This window comes from Ambystoma mexicanum, chromosome 13 (genome assembly GCF_040938575.1).
Source record: "Ambystoma mexicanum isolate Mex_15411 chromosome 13, UKY_AmexF1_1, whole genome shotgun sequence".
In the NCBI taxonomy this organism is placed as follows: domain Eukaryota; kingdom Metazoa; phylum Chordata; class Amphibia; order Caudata; family Ambystomatidae; genus Ambystoma; species Ambystoma mexicanum.
In genome coordinates this window covers 44,815,088-44,837,870 of record NC_090938.1, presented here as the reverse complement: position 1 = coordinate 44,837,870, position 22,783 = coordinate 44,815,088, and the positions used below count along the sequence as shown (strand labels likewise).

The window sequence follows — 22,783 nt, the reverse complement described above, 5'->3', positions numbered from 1 at the left end:
GGCCGCAACCCAGGGTAATTGTCTCTGTTTGGATGCAGACAAAGTTGACCAGCTTGCGACGGATCTATCTAATGCATTCAAATGATCTAGGGCAGCTAATTTATCCATGATGGTAGGCTATACACAGCTGTTGGCAAGTTTGAAAGCAAAGAATGTACATGGCCAGGTGCATCCACAACAAGAAAATCAACATAACTTCGATTCTGTCTTAGTCTCAAAAAGGAAAGAAATGAGGAAAGCTCTCCACGCTATAAGACATGCCTCGACAAGGGACAAGGCATTGGAAATTAAATTAATTAAATCCAACTATAGATCATGGTGTAAAATTCACAAAGCAAGTGTCTGGCAAAATTATGCAGAATGTATCCTGATAGTTATGAAGGGCAAATCGTCAGCCTGGCTGTGGACCCTCTTAAAATCACCCTGGGACACCCAATGTCACTTACAAGCCAGTGGAGTATGTTAATGTTAAAGTGTTAATGTTAAAGGACATTTGTACCGCGCACTATCACCACCGTAGTGGTCCCTTGGCGCTCTGGCGGCTCTGAAAGAGGAGGGGAGGATGAGTCAGTGGGAGGAAGCAGGAAAAGTGCAAAAGAGCAGTGATGTGCTGTTGGCGGCCTCAGCCCGGTGGGTCCGTTGGCTGGCCCTGGGGTGTTTTCAGCTGGTAGTCGTCATGTGCTGTTGTGCAAGGCTATGTGTGTTTTTTGTTTTGTTGTTGCAATGTAGTGAAGTTTGAGTGGTTTGTTGTGCTGTAGATTTTGGTTGTTTGGTTTGGGGTTTGAGAGGTGTATGCAGAAAGGGAAATTGTTAGTAGGGTTGGTTAGTTTGCGTCTATATCCTGAATTGAAGCGCTCGGCTTGTGTAGTCTCCCCTGTTGCGGCTCTGTCCTGATCTGGGTCTGACTGGTATACAGGTTCCATACTCCTCTAGTCCCCGCCTCTAATATGCTCTCTGATAGGTCCCCTTATCCTCCATTTAGACTCTAGTGGGCCTGCCAATGTAACCTCTCAGGTGGTGGGGAGATTGCCAGTGCCGATAATTCCACACCAATGTGGTATCTGGCGGTAATTAAATTGAGGGGCGGGCGAAAGTGTTGGTGGGATTGTCTGGGTTAGTTGACTCAGTCTCTGTGCGTGCCACCTGTGTTCCTGTCTATCCGATGTCACCCGTCCAGCTGCCGTGGGCTTTACTCTCCCCGGTCAGGGATTGTCCGTGTCTTTTCGGTTTAGTTATCCTTTTTTCCAGTTTCGTTTTCCAGGTTTAGTCTGTGTTGTTGTAGAGCCAGGTATTTAGTGATTTCCTGAATTTTAGGTGATCTTCAGTGTTTCTTTGGGATGTTGTTCCAGGTTTTTGCGGCTAAGTGGTAGAAATTGTTTGGCCAAAATACTATTTCAAGCTTTTCGAAGACCCAACTAAGACTGGTATTAGAGAGCATAAAACCTGAGTGGATTGGTCCTTACCCAACGATTTAGAAGATCTGATTGTAATGATCCAAAAACTAAATCCTTCCAGAGCTCAAGGCCCGAATGGGATTTCTAATAAAACATTTAAGGAACACCCAAACTGTGGGCTAGGATTTTGGATATTATCTTTCAAGAAATCCGGAGGACAAAGCAGACACCAAAATCATGGAAGAGGGCCAATAAAATTCCAATCTTTAAGAATGGAGGGAGGGCTGAACCATCCAACTACAGGCCCATCGCCTCCTAGACGCTATGGGGAAGGTATATGCATCCGTAGCACTGAAAAGATTGATCAAATGGCTGGAGCAGTCCGGTTTACAGGATCCATTTCAAGCACAATTCGTAAAGGGCCTAGGGACGATTCCCCCAGCATTTATCATCTCGATATTAAAAACTAAAGCCCTGAATTCCAACATTAAAATACACCTGGCTTTTTTGGATTTCACAAAAGCTTTTGATAACATCAGTAGAGATGAATTATGGGCTAAATTAAGAGCGAAAAACTGTCCAGAAGACCTACTAGAGCAAAACGAGGGCCTTTACACCGAAACCTCTGTCAGATTACCGCTTTCAACAGCCGGCGAGTTGAGTGAAGAAATTCCTACATTCGAGGAGTCAAGCAGGGCTGCGCTCTGGCCCCAGCTTTATGCAATTTCTATATTTCAGATTTGGATGTGAACATGGCAAAGATACAATGCTTCCCGCCAAAACTGGGTAATATGATCATCACTCACTTACTCTATGCTGACGACGTCGTCTTGCTAGACAGTACTGAAATAGGCTTGCAGCGGCAGTTAGCAGGCCTGCATAAATATGCTGTGGCCAACCAACTGCAGACTAACAACGCAAAGGCAAAAATGGTAACCCTTAAAGAAGGACAGAGAGATAGAACATCAAAGAAATTCTGCAGGTATTTGGGTAAGGAAGAGGTGACAACGGTCCAGTCCTTCAGATACCTGGTTATAATGATCTCTTGGAGCAGAACGGAAATGGAAGCAGTCAAACTCTTGATTCTAAAAGTATGCACCCTGAGAAGTCAAGCCCTGATTATTAAAAGGAAGTTTTGTAAATTTTCTCTGATACCTATCCCTGAATTTTACAAATCCAAGGTTATTTCAATACTTACATATGGGTCGGAAGCTCTTATGAACATTCTAGATAAGTGGTGGCCGCGATCGATTTTGGAAAAAACTCCTGGGAGTTCCGTCCTCTGCACCAATACAAGTGATTCGGAAAGAACTTGGCTTAAACTCCCTTCTGATGGCAGTGCAATGGAAAAAACGTTCCTTCTATGGAAAACGTTTGTCAGTTTCGGCAGTACCCATGATAAAAGCTATCCAAGAGGAACTACATAGCAGATCCAACCCAAGGGTCAAAGCATGGGAGAAAGTCTGTATCGAGTTGAAAAAGTCCTTTGAAATCCAAACAGACGATTTGTTATATTCCCCAGCTTCAGTGAAAAAGAAACTGAGATTAGACGATTGGATAAAAACAAATGACGAGAAAGCACAACTAAGTCTCTACCAAGATCTGGCAACAGAGTCCAGGAAAAGGGGGGGTTCCCCACCCATACATCATCAAATGCCCAGACCCTGAAGTCAGGCCATGCTTTATGAGGATTTGTTTTCATCTTTGTTTAACTGGAGAGATCTTTGCAATAGGAGATACAACACAAGCAAGGACATCAGGTTGCAGGTTCTGCCTGGGGAAAGACAGCAAAGGATCTCTTAAACATCTCTTTGTATCCTGCCCCTTCTTCACAGAACAAAGGACTCGCTATTTTGGCCGCTTCCTGGTTAAGCTTGAAACCAGACCCTCAGGCATGTGGTGGTCACACTTGCTGGCAGGCCATAAAATGTCAGTCACTTTAGCTATGGTGGCCTTCCATAAGACCATTTTGGAAAAAGAGCTGGAAAAAAGGAACTTGAGTCACAACATATCATCTCCTCTGAGTACTTCTACAGGCTTAACAGGCGGCGCTGGAGTGCCCCGTGAGTTGGTCTGTGCGCATGTCCGCATTGTGACATGATTGATTTGGCTAAAGGTTTATCTGTAAACTATATAGCTTTATAATAAAAAATAAATATATATATATATATATGCATAGCTGACCCACTGTCGCAGACTAGACAGGGACCAAATATGGGTTGAATCTATTTGACACCACAGTTGAGATATTCAAATGTATACGTAAATTGAAACTTCAATCCGATTTCTCCAACATTTCTGCTGATACAGCCCAACCAGACACAGGGTTCCAAGAAGTACGCCCCAAAAGTAATTTGGTACCTCCACTTCCACACGGTACAATAGATGGCTTTCACAAGACTATATAGCTTTATAATAAAAAAGAAACATTATATATATATATATATATCGCAGAGTAGACAGGGACCACCGGCCCTTGGCTGTGGTAATGGGCCCTACAATTCAAAGAAAATGCTGCCAAACGCTACCTCTAAAAGTAGGGATAAAATATCCCATTGGCCGACTGGGCAATTATTGTGGATAATCTTCCACCTTGACCCCGCCCACACAAGACGTACAAGGTCTTGGAATTACCCCACTAGCAGTGTGCTCTATACATTCCAGGAAGAGAACACTAAATATAACATAATACGTCTAATGTGTGCATGTGGGTAGTGCGGTGGGAGTGGGCGGCGCGCCTTCTCAGTTCTCACCAGAGCATCACCTGACATTCCCTTACGATGATGTCACTGTGGGAAAGTGGCTATTATGGGCTTTATTTCCCACTTACACTTCATTTGATTAAATCTCATGTTACAATGGTGTGATGAGAAACCACAGGCCTGTGGGGTTTACTGCACAGCTTCTGTCGCCAGAGCAGAGTCCTATTGGGTAAAACTGTGGTTTGGGAGCGCAGGAAGCATGCCGGAAAAGGAGTATATGGCGAAAGCAGGCAGGCACGAGAGAGAAAGAGAAAAACAGAGAAAGAGAGAGAGAGAGAGAGAGAGAGAGAGAGAGAGAGAGAAAAGAATCTAGGCCCGGATAAACGAGGCTTTGCTAGTTGCTGCCCCACTCAGCAGCTTACCACACTCGACACACCCGCTGCCACTTCAGCTCAACCCCCCAGGTGTTTATTGTTTGTTTCTTTTTATTTTTTCACAATTCAAATTCTCTGAAGACCTAGCAGGAAGTCGCTCCATTCTGAAACCGAGCAATGCTTCCGGTATCACTAGGCCTGCTAGTGCCTCGCATGATGTGCAGCAAAAGGCGCTATATATTTGCTTTGGCGCTGTTTGCGCAATCTGCCCTGAGCAGTAAATGTGTTTATTCGGACTGCTCCACCTCTTATCCTTCATGCAACGCACACTTAGCAGCCTAGGTATGTATGTTCAAAGGTTGTGGACAATAATATAACTAGCGTAGGTGTTTGCATATTGTGAACTTTATGGTTTCAGGCGGTGTCCAGTCAAAGTTTCGAAACAATAGTTTCAAAAAGAAAAGTTGCCAATGTATTTTTTTTTTAATATTAAAGGGTTTATTTTAAGTTTGTATGGCAAAATAAGTGTTTAAAAAAAAAGAAAAAACAGGGGTTTGGGGGCGGACCCCCCATAAAAAAAATGTAACAAAATGTGTTTTTTTTTACACTTTTGTGTCAGAACTTTTGTCATTCGAAACTATGACTGTCGAAACAGTCACTATGAACCTTTCAGCCGCAGATCCATGCGCTAAGGGGTATGCAGCCAGTAACTTGCCAGATATTTTGGACTACGAGTCCCATGATTCCTCGCCATGGACTATGCTGACTAGGGCTCATGGGAGTCGTAGTCCTAAACGCCTGTCCAGCGAAGGTTTCTTTTTTTTTAAATTTATTTAACATTTGTAGAGCGCCCCAAACCTGTAGGTATCAGGGCGCTGGAGAGCGGGTAATACACATTACAGGAGTTACCACAGGCAACAATAGAAAACATAGGTTTGGCATGCTGGCCTAGTTTAAAAAAAAATGTTTCTACATGCAAAGGTTTCGACACAAAAGCATCGAAAAAAAGTTTTGAATGCATTTTTTTTATGTTACAGGTTTTTTTTCATATAGAAAAAAAAGTTTGTTTTAAAAAGGAAACATGGGGTTGGGGGTGAACCCCCATACATTTTTTTTTTTAATGCATTCGAAACTTTTGCTTTCGATGCTTTTGTGTCGAAACTTTTGTATGTAGAAACTTTGACTGTCGAAACAGTCACTATAAACTGTTTGGCATATATCATATTAAAGACATTTACAGGCATAAGTTATTTACAGATACTGATCATTATACCTACGGGAACAATGTAATATTTACACGTGCAATCTTATTCACATAAGTAATTTACAAATGAAGTAGAGCAGGTGTATTTACAGAGGCATATTGTATAGGGGTGATACTGTAAGCATTGAAGCAAAGAGGGCTACACATTGGATGTGAAGAACCAGGCTTTAAGTTTTCTATGGAATGAAGTGTGGGAAGGATCAGCTCTCATGTCTACTGGTAGGGCGTTCCATCCTTTGGCTGCCACAACTGGGAAGCTACGTCCCCAGCCTTAGTTCGTTTGAATTTCGGAACAGATAGAAGGAAGGCTGAAGCAGAGCGTGTGTGCTTGGTGGTTTGGGTTGGAGTGAGCAAGTTGGTTAGATATTTAGGAGCTATGTTAGTGGGACATTTGTGGGTGATTGCCATTGTTTTGAATTTGATCCGGTCCTGAACCGGTAGCCAGCGCACTTTGCGTCTGATTTCAGAGAGATGTTCTCTTCTCGGTATGTTAAGTGCTGCCGTAAGGCGTTGTTTTGAGTGACTTGTCGTTTTTGATGCTGCTAGTCGCAGTGCCAGCCAGGACGATATTACAAAAGTCGAGTTTCGACAGGATTAGGGCACCTGCTGAGGTTAGGCAACTCTCTGCTGATAAGTAGGGTCTGCAAGCGTTAATGAGTTTGGCAGTGTAGGCTGCTGATGAGATTACAGAGTTAACTTGTCTGGAGAAGGTTAAGGAGGAGTCCTAATACACGCCCAGCGTTTTAACTTCTTTTGAGACAGTCATGGTATTTCCATCAATTATGAAGTTTTTGTATTTGGGGTCAAGTAGCTCTGTTTTGTCATCGTTTAGAGAGAGTTCATGTTGGACCATCCATGATTGGATCATCTGGTAGGTGTCGTTGAGGATGGTAGAGTCTGTGTTGTAGTCACCGGTAAGGTGGATTAGAATTTGTGTATCGTCCGTGTAGTTTTTATAGGACACTCCACGTTCATCATGGGGGTCAAATAGCAGCTTGGTGAATATGTTGTAAAGTGTTGGTGACATGCAGGATCCTTGAGGTACCCCGCAAAGAATGGGGGCAGGGGTGGCGTTAGCTAGATTGGAAAAAACTCTCATAGTACGCTCAGAGAGAAATGATTTTATCCAGGCGATGGCATTGGGTGAGAAGTGTGACTCTTTAGGCACTACGCAATTACAAGTGTGCTGATGTATGTCAGGTCAAAAGCCAAGCAAACAAAAGAAATTCTTTAAAATGTCCAGAGTTCACGATTGTGCATTGCTTGACCCCTTTAGTGATGTCACTTTCATAAATAAATTATCTTTATAAACTTTGATATAGTCCTTAAACGTCACTTCAGCTTCAAAAACAATTGTTGCTTAACATCAATCAAAGTAATGGTACTCAAATGATCGAGTTCAGAAAGATGAAAGGAGGAGGCTGCACCCCTGGGATTTGAACCGGTGACTTGCAGGTTACACACAGATCTTTGCAGCAGGTTCACTAAGCCTCAGAACCGTGATGCAGGTGATTGAGGCTTCAGAACCGTGATATGGGTGATTGTGACATTAGAACCGCGATGCAGGTGATTGAGACCTCATAACCATGATGCGAGTGATTGAGGCCTCAGAACAGCGATGTGGGTGATTGAGGCCTTAGAACCGCGATGTGGGTGATAGAGGCCTCAGAACTGTGTTAGGGTAATTGAGATCTTAGAACCGTGATGCAGGTGATTGAGACCTCAGAACTGTGATGCGGGTGATTGAGACCTCAGAACCGTGATGCAAGTGATTGAGGCCTAAGAACCATGATGTGGGTGATTGAGGCCTCAGCACTGTGATGCAGGTGATTGAGACCTTAGAACCGTGATGCGGCTGATTGAGACCTCAGAACCGTGATGCAAGTGATTGAGGCCTCAGAACCGAGTTGTTGGTGATTGAGACCTCAGAACTGCCATGGGGTTAACTTCGTCATCTTGTTCGCCATTGCTCCGACAGTGAATGGCGCTATGAATTAGTGCCATGTTGCTCCCTTATATTAAAGTGACTCCGCTCAAGGCGCTTGTTTTATGTTGTTTCCCAATATGACCAAAAATTACTTGTAAGAAATCTCTCTACTATTTCTAAGGATTATCGGAAAACAAATGGCTTCCCCCCTGAAGAAGAGTCAACGAGTCAAAACGAGTTGAGTAGCGATTAGAGCGAGAAAGAGAAAATGCTAGTCAAGTGTTCCCCGCCATGATCCATATGATTCATTCCATGCTCATAAGCTTTGCTTAAACCTTTGTCATTTGTTCTTTCTTTTTGTCCTAACTATTGTGACCATTATCTAATAGTGAAGATTTTGCAATAATTTTGATGGGCAATTTTCCATAAAAGCCCTTTATTGTTTATCAACTTTTTATTTTGGGCTTACAACAGTTACACCGTAAAGTATACATCTTTCTGTTAAAGCTTTAAGAATCAAATTCAAACACGATCTGGCATGGAAGTGCATCTTACGCCCCACTTCTGAGAGCAGTGGGGTACAGCCACTGAGGTGTCTGACTAAGTGTTCCCTGGCCCCCATCTCAAACCAGAACCAACCAAAACTGAATCCACCCTCTACAGCAGCGAAGCTAAGCCAGCAGTAGTGCAGCGATGGCTGGAAGAACGGGTACCCCTCGAACCCCATGCACAGGTTCACAGCTTCACCACCAACATCGGCAGAAACTGCTCCCTAACACCTCAGCTGCTGGGCTAGTATGCAGGTCTATGCAAATAGGACGAGCATACCCGTGCCCTCATGTCACGCAGACATGTCTCGGGAGCTGGAGCTGGTGCCTTGGAGCCAACTGGTATGTCTTGGGTCCCCCTTGCGGTGTATGTGATGCCTGACATGGGTAAAGAGCTTACGCCTACCCGAGGCTCCAGGCCCAGCATTTCCCTGAAGTCACCTTTTAACTCTAACCCTCACAGACACCTCCTAGTGCCGTCGGGGCGGGCGATGTACTCACAGCCCAGTCTCCCTAAGGCTGGAGAGGCACCAAAAGATCTAGAATTCTCCACAACTACGTGCGACACAAACAATGCAAGGTATACAGCAATCACTACTCAGAACCACAGGGCCAGTGAGTACAGAGGTGCCCTGGGAAACTCGAGATCCAGAAGAGCCGAGTAACTTTGCTGAAAATGTTGGGGGGCCTGGGGGGAGACGGGGACATGACATCAAAATGAAAGGGGCCCCTGCCAAATGAGGGGGACAAAATAGTGTGCCTCAAAAGTTGGGGGGGACAAATAGTCTTGTCACCTCCTAAAATTACGCCCATGCAGACAGGAGACCTCAGTTGAGGAAGGCCCGGTCAGTGCCTTAGGTGGCGCTGCTAAATGAGTCAGGGCTCATCAAGAGGGCGTGGCCTAACGGCGGGGGTGCCTGCTGGCCTGTTAGGCCACGCCCCCTTGACCAGCCCTGGCTCAATGGGCTACTGGCAAACCCTGCTGTTAGCAAGCTTTGTCTCTTTAAGAGGGAGAGAGAGCTCACGTGGGGAATGAGGTGGCAGCGGGGAGGAGAGAAAGGAAAGGGCAGTACGCATGTTGAGTTTAATAAAGAAAGACGTACAATCATCTCCGATGTTGCATCCTCCTTTATCGAGCCATTCCGGCCCAACAACTGGCGACGAGGCAGTCTACCTGCGACCCAGAGTCCTCCTCTCCAGCTGAATCCAACGCTCGACTCCGGTGCGCATTGTACAATAATCCATCATACGCGTTGGTGATCCGCCGAGCGCCGACGCACCCGATCCCGGGCCTCCATCTGGAACATACGCATGATACTCCACGCTGCTGGAGCAGCACAAACTACGCCTGCAAAAAGCCGCGTGGCAATCTGCCAACGACCGTCCCGGTTTCCAACTAGCAGGAGCATGACAGAGCACGATGCACCATCAGGTGGGTGGCTCCTCCTCCCCGACAACCGCTAGTCCCAGCAATACTACGCAGCACCTGCACTACACGCTGCATAGCGCCTGGGCGGTCCCGGATGCTACGCACACACGCACAGGCTGCTCCAGCTAGAAGCAGACCCTCAGTGCCCATCCTGCCCATGCCACAAGCAACTCCTCAACTGCCAAGGCGGGCCTATGCCCTCGTGCAACTGGGACACATCAAGCATCCATCCCTATGCACCACGTTCGCCTCCCTGCCTCCACACTGGTAGTGCGGTGTGTTAGGAAAGATTTCATATGTGTATGTAATTTTCCCTCCATGTGTCAACCCCCAAACTTTTTGCTGCTGTTAAGACACCACTTACTGACTTTGCCAGAGAAGCACAGCCTTCCGCCGCACTCCTCTGGGCTTTCGCTCACTTTTTTGGGGGAAACTGACATGCCCTTAAGACAGTCAGCACTGGGAGACTTTGTTTCCCTTAGTCCTTTCCTCATGTTGCAACTTTTGTGCAACATGTAACAAGTGTGCAAAGTATCTTACCATACAGCACTCTTGGGTCTATAGTCATTTCCAAAGGCCCTAGATACTCTCGCTGGACTTTTAATGAACTGTGCAGATGTGTCATGGACAGGACTGGTGGCAGCTATCGTTTTGCATTATGTTTAACCCTTTCCTGCCATGTTACCACGTTAACCGCATTTGGCACGAACAGGTGGCCTGGCTCCAAAATTGTTATTGTTATTGTTATTGTTATTTTGCATTTATATAGCGCCTTATATACCATTGGTATGGTCTGAAGGCGCTGGTAGGTTGAACGCCCTTGGGAACCGAAGTTCAGGTCAGTATAGAGAGTAGAGGGAGTCCAAAAGTGCGTGTGCGCACTAGGTATGTGTGCAGCTGGTGCGGAAATTGAGTGGTAGCTGCTTCTTAGTTGTACGTGTGGTGGTTGAGAGGTCAGGAGTATGTGTTTGCTCTGGTCGGTTTTACCCAGAACGAGTGTGGCTGCGTTAGGCCTGAGGAGAACGCCTGGCTGGGGGGTGTGAATCCAGCAATGATTACTTAGAGTGATGTGGAGTAAGAGGGAGATGTGGATATGAGAACAGTTATACCGAATGGTGTCATAGTATCTCTGTGTTCTAGATGAGTGGTGGTGTAAGAGGGAGAGTAAGCGTGGGGTGTGGTATGATGTATGTTTTCAAGTGTTTACTTCATTCCAAAGCATATTAAGCATCGTCTGTTGTACAAATTCGTCCGTTCCTCATATTCGTCCGCTCCACACATTCGTTCAGTCATTATCATCGTCTAGTTCACACCCTCGTACACTTCTAAACGCTGCTGGGAACAGTTCTGAATTCAACTTTCACAGAGAGGCTATTGGGTGCAACTTTCAAGTGTAACTGGGTACACTTCTAAGATGCAATTGGGTACACTTCTAAATTAAGGTGGGAACCGTTTTACAATCAGCTATCAGATAGGCTATTGGGTGCAGCTTCTAAATGCAATTGGGTATATTTCTAAAATGCTGTTGGATACACTTCTAATTGCAAGAGGGTACAATTCTAATTCAACTTTCTCTGAGGAGGTGCGGGGTACAGTTCTAGTTGCGAGTGGGAACAGTTCTTTATTCAACTTTCACAGAGAGGCTATTGGGTGCAAACTTTCAGGTGCAACTGGGTACACTTCTAAATGCAAGTGGGAACAGTTCTAAATTTCAGCTTTCACAGAGAGGCTATTGGGTGCAGCTTCTGAATGCAATTGGGTACACTTCTAAATGCCGTTGGGTACATTTCTACATGTAAGAGAGAACAGTTCTAAATCAACTTTCTCACAGAGGCTAACCGGCGCAACTTCCAACTCTAATTGGATACACTTCCAGGAGCAGGTGGGAGCAGTTCTAATGCGGGTGGTAACGGATTTAAATTCAACTTTCGCAGAAAGGCTATTGGGCGCAGCTTCTAAATGCAATTGGGTACAATTCTAATGCAGGTGAGGACAGTTCTAAATTCGACTTTCTCAGAGAGGCTATTGGGTGCAGCTTCTAAATGCAATTGGGTACACTTCTACATGCCAGAGGGAACAATTCTAATTCAACTTTCTCAGAGAGGCTATCCGGCGCAACTTCAACTGCAATTGGGTACACTTCTAGATGGATGTGGGAGCAGTTCTAATGCGGGTGGTGACAGATCTAAATTCAACTTTCACAGAGAGGCTATCGGGCGCAGCCTCTGAATGCAACTGAGTACACTTCTAAATGCAAGTGGGAACAATTTTAAATTCAACTTTCACAGAGAGGCTAATTGGGGACAGCTTCTAAATGCAAATTCTAGTGTATCTTTCTCAGAGGGCTATCTGGCGTACTTCTAAATGCTAACATTCACAATTCCATCTAAGAGTGGACATGCTAACATTCACAATTCCATCTAAGAACATGCTATCATTCACAATTCCATCAAGGAGTGGACATGCTAACATTCACAATTCCATCAAGGAGTGGACATGCTAACATTCACAATTCCATCAAGGAGTGGACATGCTAACATTCACAATTCCATCTAAGAACATGCTAACATTCACAATTCCATCAAGGAGTGGACATGCTAACATTCACAATTCCATCTAAGAACATGCTAACATTCACAATTCCATTGAGTGGACATGCTAACATTCACAATTCCATCAAGGAGTGGACATGCTAACATTCACAATTCCATCTAAGAACATGCTAACATTCACAATTCCATCAAGGAGTGGACATGCTAACATTCACAATTCCATCAAGGAGTGGACATGCTAACATTCACAATTCCATCTAAGAACATGCTAACATTCACAATTCCATCAAGGAGTGGACGTGCTAACATTCACAATTCCATCAAGGAGTGGACATGCTAACATTCACAATTCCATCTAAGAACATGCTAACATTCACAATTCCATCAAGGAGTGGACATGCTAACATTCATAATTCCATCATGGAGTGGACATGCTAACATTCACAATTCCATCTAAGAACATGCTAACATTCACAATTCCATCAAGGAGTGGGCGTGCTAACATTCACAATTCCATCTAAGAACATGCTAACATTCACAATTCCATCTAAGAGTGGACATGCTAGTATTATGGCACTCTATGTTATTGGTAGGTAAGGTAGAGTGGCAGGGGTTTTCAGGAGTAGAGTGATTGCTCTACTCCCCACCCATGCCACACTCACGGTTTTTGTTGGTGTTTGTTGGCTTCCTTGGCGTCCCCTGCGGACACCTGCTGACACATCCTGGAGCCGCCTCTGTAGGAGCCGCCCTTCGCCAGAGGGGCTGCCGGGCAGAGGGCTGCCCTGGGAAAGTCGGGGATAAAGGGGAGGTGGACGAATCAGGGCAAGGGGAGGACAAAGGGGGCGGGACTGAGGGAGGGAAGCTGCCGTGCAGAAGGGAGGCAGCAAGGGCCTCCTGGCCCCAAAATGGTGGCATGGGGGGGCAGGGGCACAGAGATTCCTTTGTGGGGGGCATCTGGGGTCGGCTTGCCCTGCGCAGCACTCACCTGCTTCCCGATGGTAAAGGAAGCAGGGAGGCTGCCGCGGGTCGCTAGACCCGAGCCCACGGGCCCAGTTAGCCAATGGGGAACGGGGGGCGGGATGGGAGGCGGGAGCAGGGATCCAGGAAGGAGCGGGGAGAGGGGACGCAAAGAGGGTGCAGGGGCCTGGGGGCACAGAGATTCCTTTGTGGGGGGCATCTGGGGTCGGCTTGCCCTGCGCAGCACTCACCTGCTTCCCGATGGTAAAGGAAGCAGGGAGGCTGCCGCGGGTCGCTAGACCCGAGCCCACGGGCCCAGTTAGCCAATGGGGAACGGGGGGCGGGATGGGAGGCGGGAGCAGGGATCCAGGAAGGAGCGGGGAGAGGGGACGCAAAGAGGGTGCAGGGGCCTGGGGGCACAGAGATTCCTTTGTGGGGGGCATCTGGGGTCGGCTTGCCCTGCGCAGCACTCACCTGCTTCCCGATGGTAAAGGAAGCAGGGAGGCTGCCGCGGGTCGCTAGACCCGAGCCCACGGGCCCAGTTAGCCAATGGGGAACGGGGGGCGGGATGGGAGGCGGGAGCAGGGATCCAGGAAGGAGCGGGGAGAGGGGACGCAAAGAGGGTGCAGGGGCCTGGGGGCACAGAGATTCCTTTGTGGGGGGCATCTGGGGTCGGCTTGCCCTGCGCAGCACTCACCTGCTTCCCGATGGTAAAGGAAGCAGGGAGGCTGCCGCGGGTCGCTAGACCCGAGCCCACGGGCCCAGTTAGCCAATGGGGAACGGGGGGCGGGATGGGAGGCGGGAGCAGGGATCCAGGAAGGAGCGGGGAGAGGGGACGCAAAGAGGGTGCAGGGGCCTGGGGGCACAGAGATTCCTTTGTGGGGGGCATCTGGGGTCGGCTTGCCCTGCGCAGCACTCACCTGCTTCCCGATGGTAAAGGAAGCAGGGAGGCTGCCGCGGGTCGCTAGACCCGAGCCCACGGGCCCAGTTAGCCAATGGGGAACGGGGGGCGGGATGGGAGGCGGGAGCAGGGATCCAGGAAGGAGCGGGGAGAGGGGACGCAAAGAGGGTGCAGGGGCCTGGGGGCACAGAGATTCCTTTGTGGGGGGCATCTGGGGTCGGCTTGCCCTGCGCAGCACTCACCTGCTTCCCGATGGTAAAGGAAGCATGGAGGCTGCCGCGGGTCGCTAGACCCGAGCCCACGGGCCCAGTTAGCCAATGGGGAACGGGGGGCGGGATGGGAGGCGGGAGCAGGGATCCAGGAAGGAGCGGGGAGAGGGGACGCAAAGAGGGTGCAGGGGCCTGGGGGCACAGAGATTCCTTTGTGGGGGGCATCTGGGGTCGGCTTGCCCTGCGCAGCACTCACCTGCTTCCCGATGGTAAAGGAAGCAGGGAGGCTGCCGCGGGTCGCTAGACCCGAGCCCACGGGCCCAGTTAGCCAATGGGGAACGGGGGGCGGGATGGGAGGCGGGAGCGGGGAGAGGGGACGCAAAGAGGGTGCAGGGGCCTGGGGGCACAGAGATTCCTTTGTGGGGGGCATCTGGGGTCGGCTTGCCCTGCGCAGCACTCACCTGCTTCCCGATGGTAAAGGAAGCAGGGAGGCTGCCGCGGGTCGCTAGACCCGAGCCCACGGGCCCAGTTAGCCAATGGGGAACGGGGAGCGGGATGGGAGGCGGGAGCAGGGATCCAGGAAGGAGCGGGGAGAGGGGACGCAAAGAGGGTGCAGGGGCCTGGGGGCACAGAGATTCCTTTGTGGGGGGCATCTGGGGTCGGCTTGCCCTGCGCAGCACTCACCTGCTTCCCGATGGTAAAGGAAGCAGGGAGGCTGCCGCGGGTCGCTAGACCCGAGCCCACGGGCCCAGTTAGCCAATGGGGAACGGGGGGCGGGATGGGAGGCGGGAGCAGGGATCCAGGAAGGAGCGGGGAGAGGGGACGCAAAGAGGGTGCAGGGGCCTGGGGGCACAGAGATTCCTTTGTGGGGGGCATCTGGGGTCGGCTTGCCCTGCGCAGCACTCACCTGCTTCCCGATGGTAAAGGAAGCAGGGAGGCTGCCGCGGGTCACAAGGTTCTTTGTCCTGTCCTTTGGCCATCTTGCCCCTTCACCTTCCCCAGGTTGTCTCGACCTGGGCCAGTCCATATTTGGTCATGCATTTTCCTGCAAATCCCAATGCTTTGGCAGGCTTCTGCATGCCTTGTGTGTGTGCCTCCAGGAGGTGGGCTGGGATGTCTGGTCCCAATACACATCCTGGGTGCCAGAGAGTCTGGAGTGTTGTGAATGCCTGAGACCACCGTGGTCTGTGTTTGGTCCACGTATGGAATTAGTGTTTGTGAGCAGATCTCCCATTGAGTCCTCTCTGTTTTGGCACAAAGGCAACTTTGGATAAGAGGAGGCTGGAAACACCACTACCAGGTCGATCTCCTGAGTGCTCACTGAACAAGGGATAGGATCCAAGTATCCTGCAACTATGAAGCTGAGTCGAGGAACCGCTGGTGACCCGCTGGAAGGTTTGACACCCTGAGCCCACTATCGTCCCATGGGACCCCTCTGCATCTGGTCGTCCTAGAAGGTCTGAAGACGCTTCAACCCTTTGGAATAGTGGGACCAACTATTCTCAGCACCTTCACCAAAGCCTGCAAGTTAGCCTTCTCGGAAGTGTCCCTGGGCCAACCAGTGGGCTGACCAGCTTACACAGGACCTTTGCTCTGTCTCTGCCGTCATTTTGAGGAGGCCCTCGAAACTTGGTGTACTGCTAGCTCTTTGTCCACGGCACCATCACACTGAATTTCATACACTTGGCATTCCCAGGTCAGAAATTAGACGAGTGCGTCCGGACCGGAGTAAATGCGGTTACCGTGTTGCCCTGCTGTGGCATCGTCCTTTGCAAGTCTGCTGCATTTGTGAACCTCTTGCCCCTGAAGCCTGCTGCAGTGAAACTGGGGCGATTCATCCACCCAGAGTGGAGAAATCACCACTGTCCCGTTTGGGAATCCTCGCTGGATCTCAGGAACTAAAAGGTGCCGAGACGACCTTTTTGCCGCTGTCGAACCTGCAACCGAATTGGACTAAACTGCCGAAGTTTGGGTCTCTTTGCCTCAGGGACTGGTGAGTAATCTTTACCCCAACCGGTGGCCCCTAGCGCAAGAGCCCAACTTTACGCACAAGTGGCCCTTGGGGGCCCCTCTCCTGTCCACTGCTATTGCGAAATAGCGTCTCCATCCCGAACTCTCGAACTGCCTCTGCCTTCAAGTGGAGATCCTTCTTGAGTAGTGGGCACTTATTCTTCATCGCCTTATCCACCTTCCCGAGCTGCTAGAGACCCCTGAAGAGACCCTGCTTTTCCCATTGGAATAACCGCATGCATTGGCACACATGTACTATTGAATACAAGGCTCCTCTCTTCTTAGGGCTTGGTCTGCCTCTTAGATAGGTGAATAACTGATGTTGAACTGGGTCTAATGATTACGTGCACTGCCTGTTTTCTTCCCCATCTAGGTGGTCTACATATTACGTGCTCATAACTCCTTAGACCCCTCGGTCTTGTATATATATTGTATTGATTGTGATGTGTTGGTTTACTTTCGTATTATTGTGATTCTTTGCTATGGTCGATGTTACAAAGGCCTTGTAATAAATGTGCCTATATTTTTAATATAACAACTGTCTGGAATAATTTGTAAGTGTCCTTGCTCTGTGTGCTCATTGAGGTCCTTCAGTCACCCTCCCTCCTCCTGAGACTTAGTCTTGACCACCTGCCATAGCTACCCTGATTGGTCTGGCTTGTCCAGAGGTTACCCTGTTCCAAGAAACTAGGTTGGCCTTCTGAACCTCTGCCCGTCCAGGTCAGAGTTCAGAAATCCTTCTTAACAGGGTGCACCTACAGTGATCAACCAGCCATCCATCGTGTAGTGGGTGCCGCCCACAACAGTCATTGACCGGGGATGTCTGCCCCCAAGGACTTCCTGCGGGTGGATAACCTCCCTTTGCCAGCCTGCCTACTTCCCATAAATAGACCCACACCTACCGGTACACGTATACCTCGACTGCCACACCTGCCACTATGAGTGCACCAGCTGCACCTGCGCCACAACCGCCTGCTATGCCGGACCCTCCCGCAAGGTCCACGCCCACCGCGTGGAGCATGCTACTCCCGTTCACCATTACCCTGCAGGCAGACAAAGGCCTGCGGTGGGTAGAATGGCTGAAGGACTTCATGAACTTCATAAAGGTGGCAGGGGAGGAGAATTCACACTCATCAACGACCACCAGGCCCTGCTGTCTCTTACCAAGATGCCCACCCCCCGGATCGGACAATGGGGCATCAGACTCCAAGAATACGACTTTGAGATTATCCATAGGCTTGGGGAGAAAACAACCCCGCTAATTATCTATCTCGATATCCGGCAGGCAAGCCTATCTCCAGAGCCGGAGACACGGAGTACATAAACTACGTGGCCTCCAATGCTCTTTCCCCCACCATTTCCTTATAGACAGTTGCAACAGCATCCCCCGCAGATCCCTCCATGGCATTAGCAATCAGCCTAACCGAGAACCACAAGTGGAAGGACTACCGTGAGGCCGTGCTGACCCACTCGGGGCTGTGAAGAGACGTAATTGAATGACTCGCCAAAGTACACACAGAACTGGCTGCGAAGGACAATGCATTGCTACTGAGAGGGTGCTGACTAGTCATCCCTGTGACGCTCAGAGCAGAAGTAATCCAGATGCCACACGAGGGACAGAGAGGTGCTGACAACACTAAGAGGCAACTCTGGTGTCACGCGTGGTTCCCTTTCCTGGATTCAATGGTTGCTAGGTGGGTGTAAAACTGCATTGCGTGCCAATGCACAGCCAGAGCAGAGGCACCGGTCCCACTCCAGCCAACACAAATCCCAGAGAATCCCTTGGAAAGGGTAGCCGTTGACTTTTATGGACCCCTGGAAACAGGGGAATACCTCCTACTGTGCATAGATGAACATTCAAGATTCCCCATCGTAAAGAGAAGAGTAACCACAGCATTCGCTCATGTGACAGCAACATTTGACGAAGTGTTCAGTGAATGGGGAATCCCCGGCACAATCAAGTCTGACAACGGGCCTCCATTCAGTGGACATGAGGCTGTATCCTTTTGAAACACATGCAGTTTGTCCATCAGAAGATTACTCCCAGATGGCCGCAAGCCAATGGAATGGCCGAGCGGTTAATGGCCTCCGTTAAGAAGACGATGCAGAGGGCCCGCATTGAGGGAAGTGACCCTCATCAAACGCTCTTTCGGCTGCTGCAGGACTACGAAAACATGTCCCACGTGGCTACTAACAAGGCCCCAGCTGAGCTAATGATGAGATATGCAGTTCGCACCTGCATCGTAAGACACCCAATGACCCAGCAAGAGGCCAATTCAGAGGTCATAAGAAGGGACACGGAGCGGAAAGAAAAGTTCTGAGTGGAGACAGACGTGAGAGGAGGGGCCAAGCCCAAGGAGTTTCGAGTAGGAGTTGAGGTGCTGGTACAGCATGCGACTTCGAAGAAGACGGATACTTGGTTCGCCCCACAGCCATGGTAACGGATGAGAATGCGGACAAACAGGTGACAAGGAACAGTACCCAATTCAAGCATTTCGTCAAGAGGGAGATTGAAAGACCTCCATCACCTGACCCCGATCCTGAGCCTCGAGAGCCGTGTAACAGAGCCGGTGGGAGCAGCGGGGCTGCCCATGAGTGGCGAAAGGAGTGCAAGGCTCCAGCGGACCATCAGAAGACCGCTTTGTCTAGTGGAAGAGTGCTAGGCGGACGTCAGGACATTTGTCCAGGGGTGATGTTAGCAAGCCCTGTCTCTTTAAGAGGGAGAGAGAGCTCACGTGGGAATGACGTGGGAGCGTGGAGGAGAGAAAGGAAAGGGCAGTACGCATGTTGAGTTTAATAAAGAAAGACGTACAATCCTCTCCGGTTTCGCGCCCTCCTTTATCGAGCCATTCTGGCCCAACACCTGCGGGGCAGCCTTTTGTATAGATCAGCACCCTCTCGCTATGTGGGATAGGGTGCTGATCTCTGCCTTTATTTTCTAAAGGCTTGCCTATTCAGCCTTAATGGTGGCGCTGCCCCTCGCCAGCCGGGGAGGGGCAACGTCACCATTAAGGCTGAAAGAGTGAGGCCTCTGGAAGCACAGGCCTTTTTCCTAAAGACTGAAACTCCCGCCAATCCGCGGGAGCTTCACTATTTAGAAAGAAAGGCCTCTGCTTCCAGCGGCCTCACGTGGTGGCGCCGGATCTTGCTTGAAGGGATGCCTCGCAGGTGCAGCGCCACCATTATGGGTGAAAGGCATTTTTTTCTTAAGCTTGAAGCTCTCGCACACGAGTGAGAACTTCAGGCTTTTAGAAAAAAATCCTATTCATGCAGTGGCCGGGGCTGCCATGGGAGATTAGTGAGCCCCGACAGGGCCCCGCCTCAAAACGAGATTTCAGAGCCTGCCAGGGCTCGTCCCCAGCTGGCCCCGGCCCACTTAAAGCCCTGGCAGGGTATATATCACCCCAAGAGCCTGTTTGTGGGCCCTACTAGAATCGAAGAGGCGAGCACGTCCACTCAAGAGCAATCTTTCCTAACTCGTGGGTGCAGGCAGCATAACCATTGAGAGAGGGATAGGTGTGCCATGTTTGCCGGGCACACAGCTCTCCCTGTTTACGGCCATCTCTGCTAGAACGTAGCTCGCCCACATACAAACCATGTGTGTGTTGACTGTTTACCGCTATCTGCTCCTTTTCCCCTTATTTTCCGCCTGTGCGTGTTTGAATTATGTTAATGCTTTGTCATACAATGTGTTTTTGGCTTTCCGTTACTGTCTGACTACCTTAAGAGCGCTTTGAAGCAGACCCCTGAAATCTAGCGCTATACAAAACTATAAAATAAATGAACACATGGAACATATTTGCCTAGGAAACTGTCATTGTTAAATCCCTCCACAAAAACCCCACAGCAGACCCCAGTGAGCCAGCCAACTGCCACTGAAACCACACAACGCCTTTCACCAACAGGCTCTCCAAAACATGATGCAAATACCAGAAGCTTTGTGACTAAGTCAAGGTCAACAACCCCCTCCATGAACCCCAACACCGATTCAGGCGCCTGAGAGGGGTGCAATCCACACTTGGCTGAAGAACACGGCGGGCAACAGCAACATTGGTGCACTCACCCCACTGGGAACCTAAGCAGCTTTCTACACCATTAGTCATGAGGTGCTACTAAAGCGCCCAGAGGACATTGGGGTAACGAGGAATCGCCATACACTGGCTCGTGTCCTTGCTGAACACAACAACAAAAAACAACACTGATGGCTCTTTCATTTCTTTTCCTTTCAACTTGAAACGTGGAGTCCCTCACGGCTCCAGACTGTCCCCTCTTCTGTTCAACATATACACAACTCGCACCTTTCCTGGAACTCATTAGGAACTATGCAGATGACACCCAACTTGCCTACAAACTCATCACTCACCCAACAAGGGACACTACGTACCTCAACGCGTGCCTCATAAACGTGGACTCCTGGATGACAGCGAGCGGCCCACAGCTCAACTCACCCTAAAAAGACTGTCTGTCTGCCCAGCAGCTCCAATCCCCTTACCGAAAGTAACGGGACTGTGCCCACTCCCGAAACCACTGTGAGTTACAGTGGACACTGACCTCACACTAGAACCTCAGATCAAAGCCATCATGAGGGCGGTCTCTTCCAACTCTGCCTTCATGATGCATCGTGCCCTACCTGACTGGCACACACAGAACCATGAAAGCCATCTCTCTGCTGCTCTGGAGACTGGATTATGCCAACAGAACTTCCGCTTGGGCTTCCAGGGTATCTACTCAATGGACTACAAACACGCTACCAAAAGATTTCTCCATGGACCAAAAAGGCGCAAGCGTGTCGCCGCACTATACCGCACACTCTCGCGTACCCCCATGAAAACAGGATCCATTTCAATACCCGATGTATCGCTCACCGCTCTTACTATGGCAGGGGAGTGGAAGCCATCAGAAGGACCTTCTCGCACTACATACCATCGAGAACACTGGTCCAGCAACCACAAACTCGAAACTGTTCGAACCTTCAACTCAAAAGGACGAGGAGGCTCCATTTTCTCTTCCCTAGCAACCAGACTCGGGAATCGCTTAGCAGAACACCTCCGTACAGAGGAAGACCACCTAACCCTCAGAAAGCCTCAAAACAACAGACTTCTCAACTAACCACCACACGCTCACAGTTCGTGACGCCATGATCTGTAGACCAGCATGTCTCCAAACTACAGAAACCACCAGGAGCCCTCCTTCACCCCACCAACTAACCGACCGGGGCGGCTCATCAATAATGTGCAAGAGGACGCTGACCCACCAGTACCCTCGGCCATTAGGGAGAAGCCATAGCTTAAATTGTCAAAGGAAAACATTTAATTTGGGCAGTTTCTGTTCCCCAGCTTGCACGGCCAATGGACCCTGCAAGGATGGGGGAGTGTTTCCCTACTGTGGCATGGAACATTTTACTGGAGTATCTTTGATAAAGCATGCCTGATAAGTGTTCTTACGTGACTACCCTGGACTTTTGGTGCAGCCAGTCTAGCTATTTGTTACTATGGCATGGCATTTTTTACTAGCATCTATGATAATGTAAAAATGATAAGCATGATTACTTTGTCTAGACTGGCCTACAGTGTAGCCGGATTGGACAGGTTTTCTTATAGTCTCATTATTGGAATATTCGCAAAGCAAACATGAGTATGCTCTGATATGGGAATACTGGAATATATTGGCAGAGCCAGCCTGGAGATGTTTTCTTATAGTCTCATTATTGGAATATTCGCAAAGCAAACAGGAGTATGCTCTCATATGGGAATACTGGAATATATTGGTGCAGCCAGCATGGCAATGTATGGGCACAGCCAGTGTGAACATGTTTATACTGGCACAGAGTGTGGGCAAAGGCCTCATGGGCATGCATTAGGAAAAGCTCCTGTGCATTGTTGGTGACTTGCATCTATTGTATTTTTGCACGAGATACCCTAGAAAACCAATGGCAAACTGTATGGCTTTTTGCCCAACTGTTCACAGAAAGTTTGCTCTATAAGGCACAATTTTAACCCACAATTCAAAAAATATTCTGGGGGGAGAAACCCCTTACCGCCCTTGCTTGTTTCGGGCTCCCTCGCTAGGCTTGGTTGCTCTCGTATATTTCTGGAAAATATTTGCTCCCCTCCAACAAAACAAAAAATCACCAGCCAACACTAATCCCAATACACCCTACACGTGGCGTACTCCCTGAAACCCAACAAGATGGCACCCAGCAGCAACAAAGACTAACAAGCCACAGACCCACTGCACCCACAAGCACATGGGATCTCGCCGCAGAAGGCCCCTTTACGTTACCCCTACCCCCCAAAGCCCCCGAAACCACGACCATGCTCATACAGCACTCTGGGACGCCCCCCTAGTGACTCCCATCACAGCCAACAGCACCTGGACACCAGCCCCTCGGCCTTTTATCATTGCAAGTTTCATGAAATGAGTACCAATGGATTGGGTACCGATAAGCAGCTGTTATCAGCGGCCAGCTGCCCCTGGGGGTGGGCACGGCCTCTGTTTAAATACACCTGCTGTGTG

The 22,783-nt window shown here is 49.3% G+C and overlaps 1 protein-coding gene across 1 annotated transcript in view; it reads left to right on the top strand.

Moving 5' to 3' along the window:
* The window catches only part of NUAK2 (NUAK family kinase 2), an 87,915-nt gene that overhangs the window by 19,400 nt on the left and 45,732 nt on the right, over positions 1-22,783 (top strand). The gene's annotated exons all lie outside the window — the stretch shown is intronic.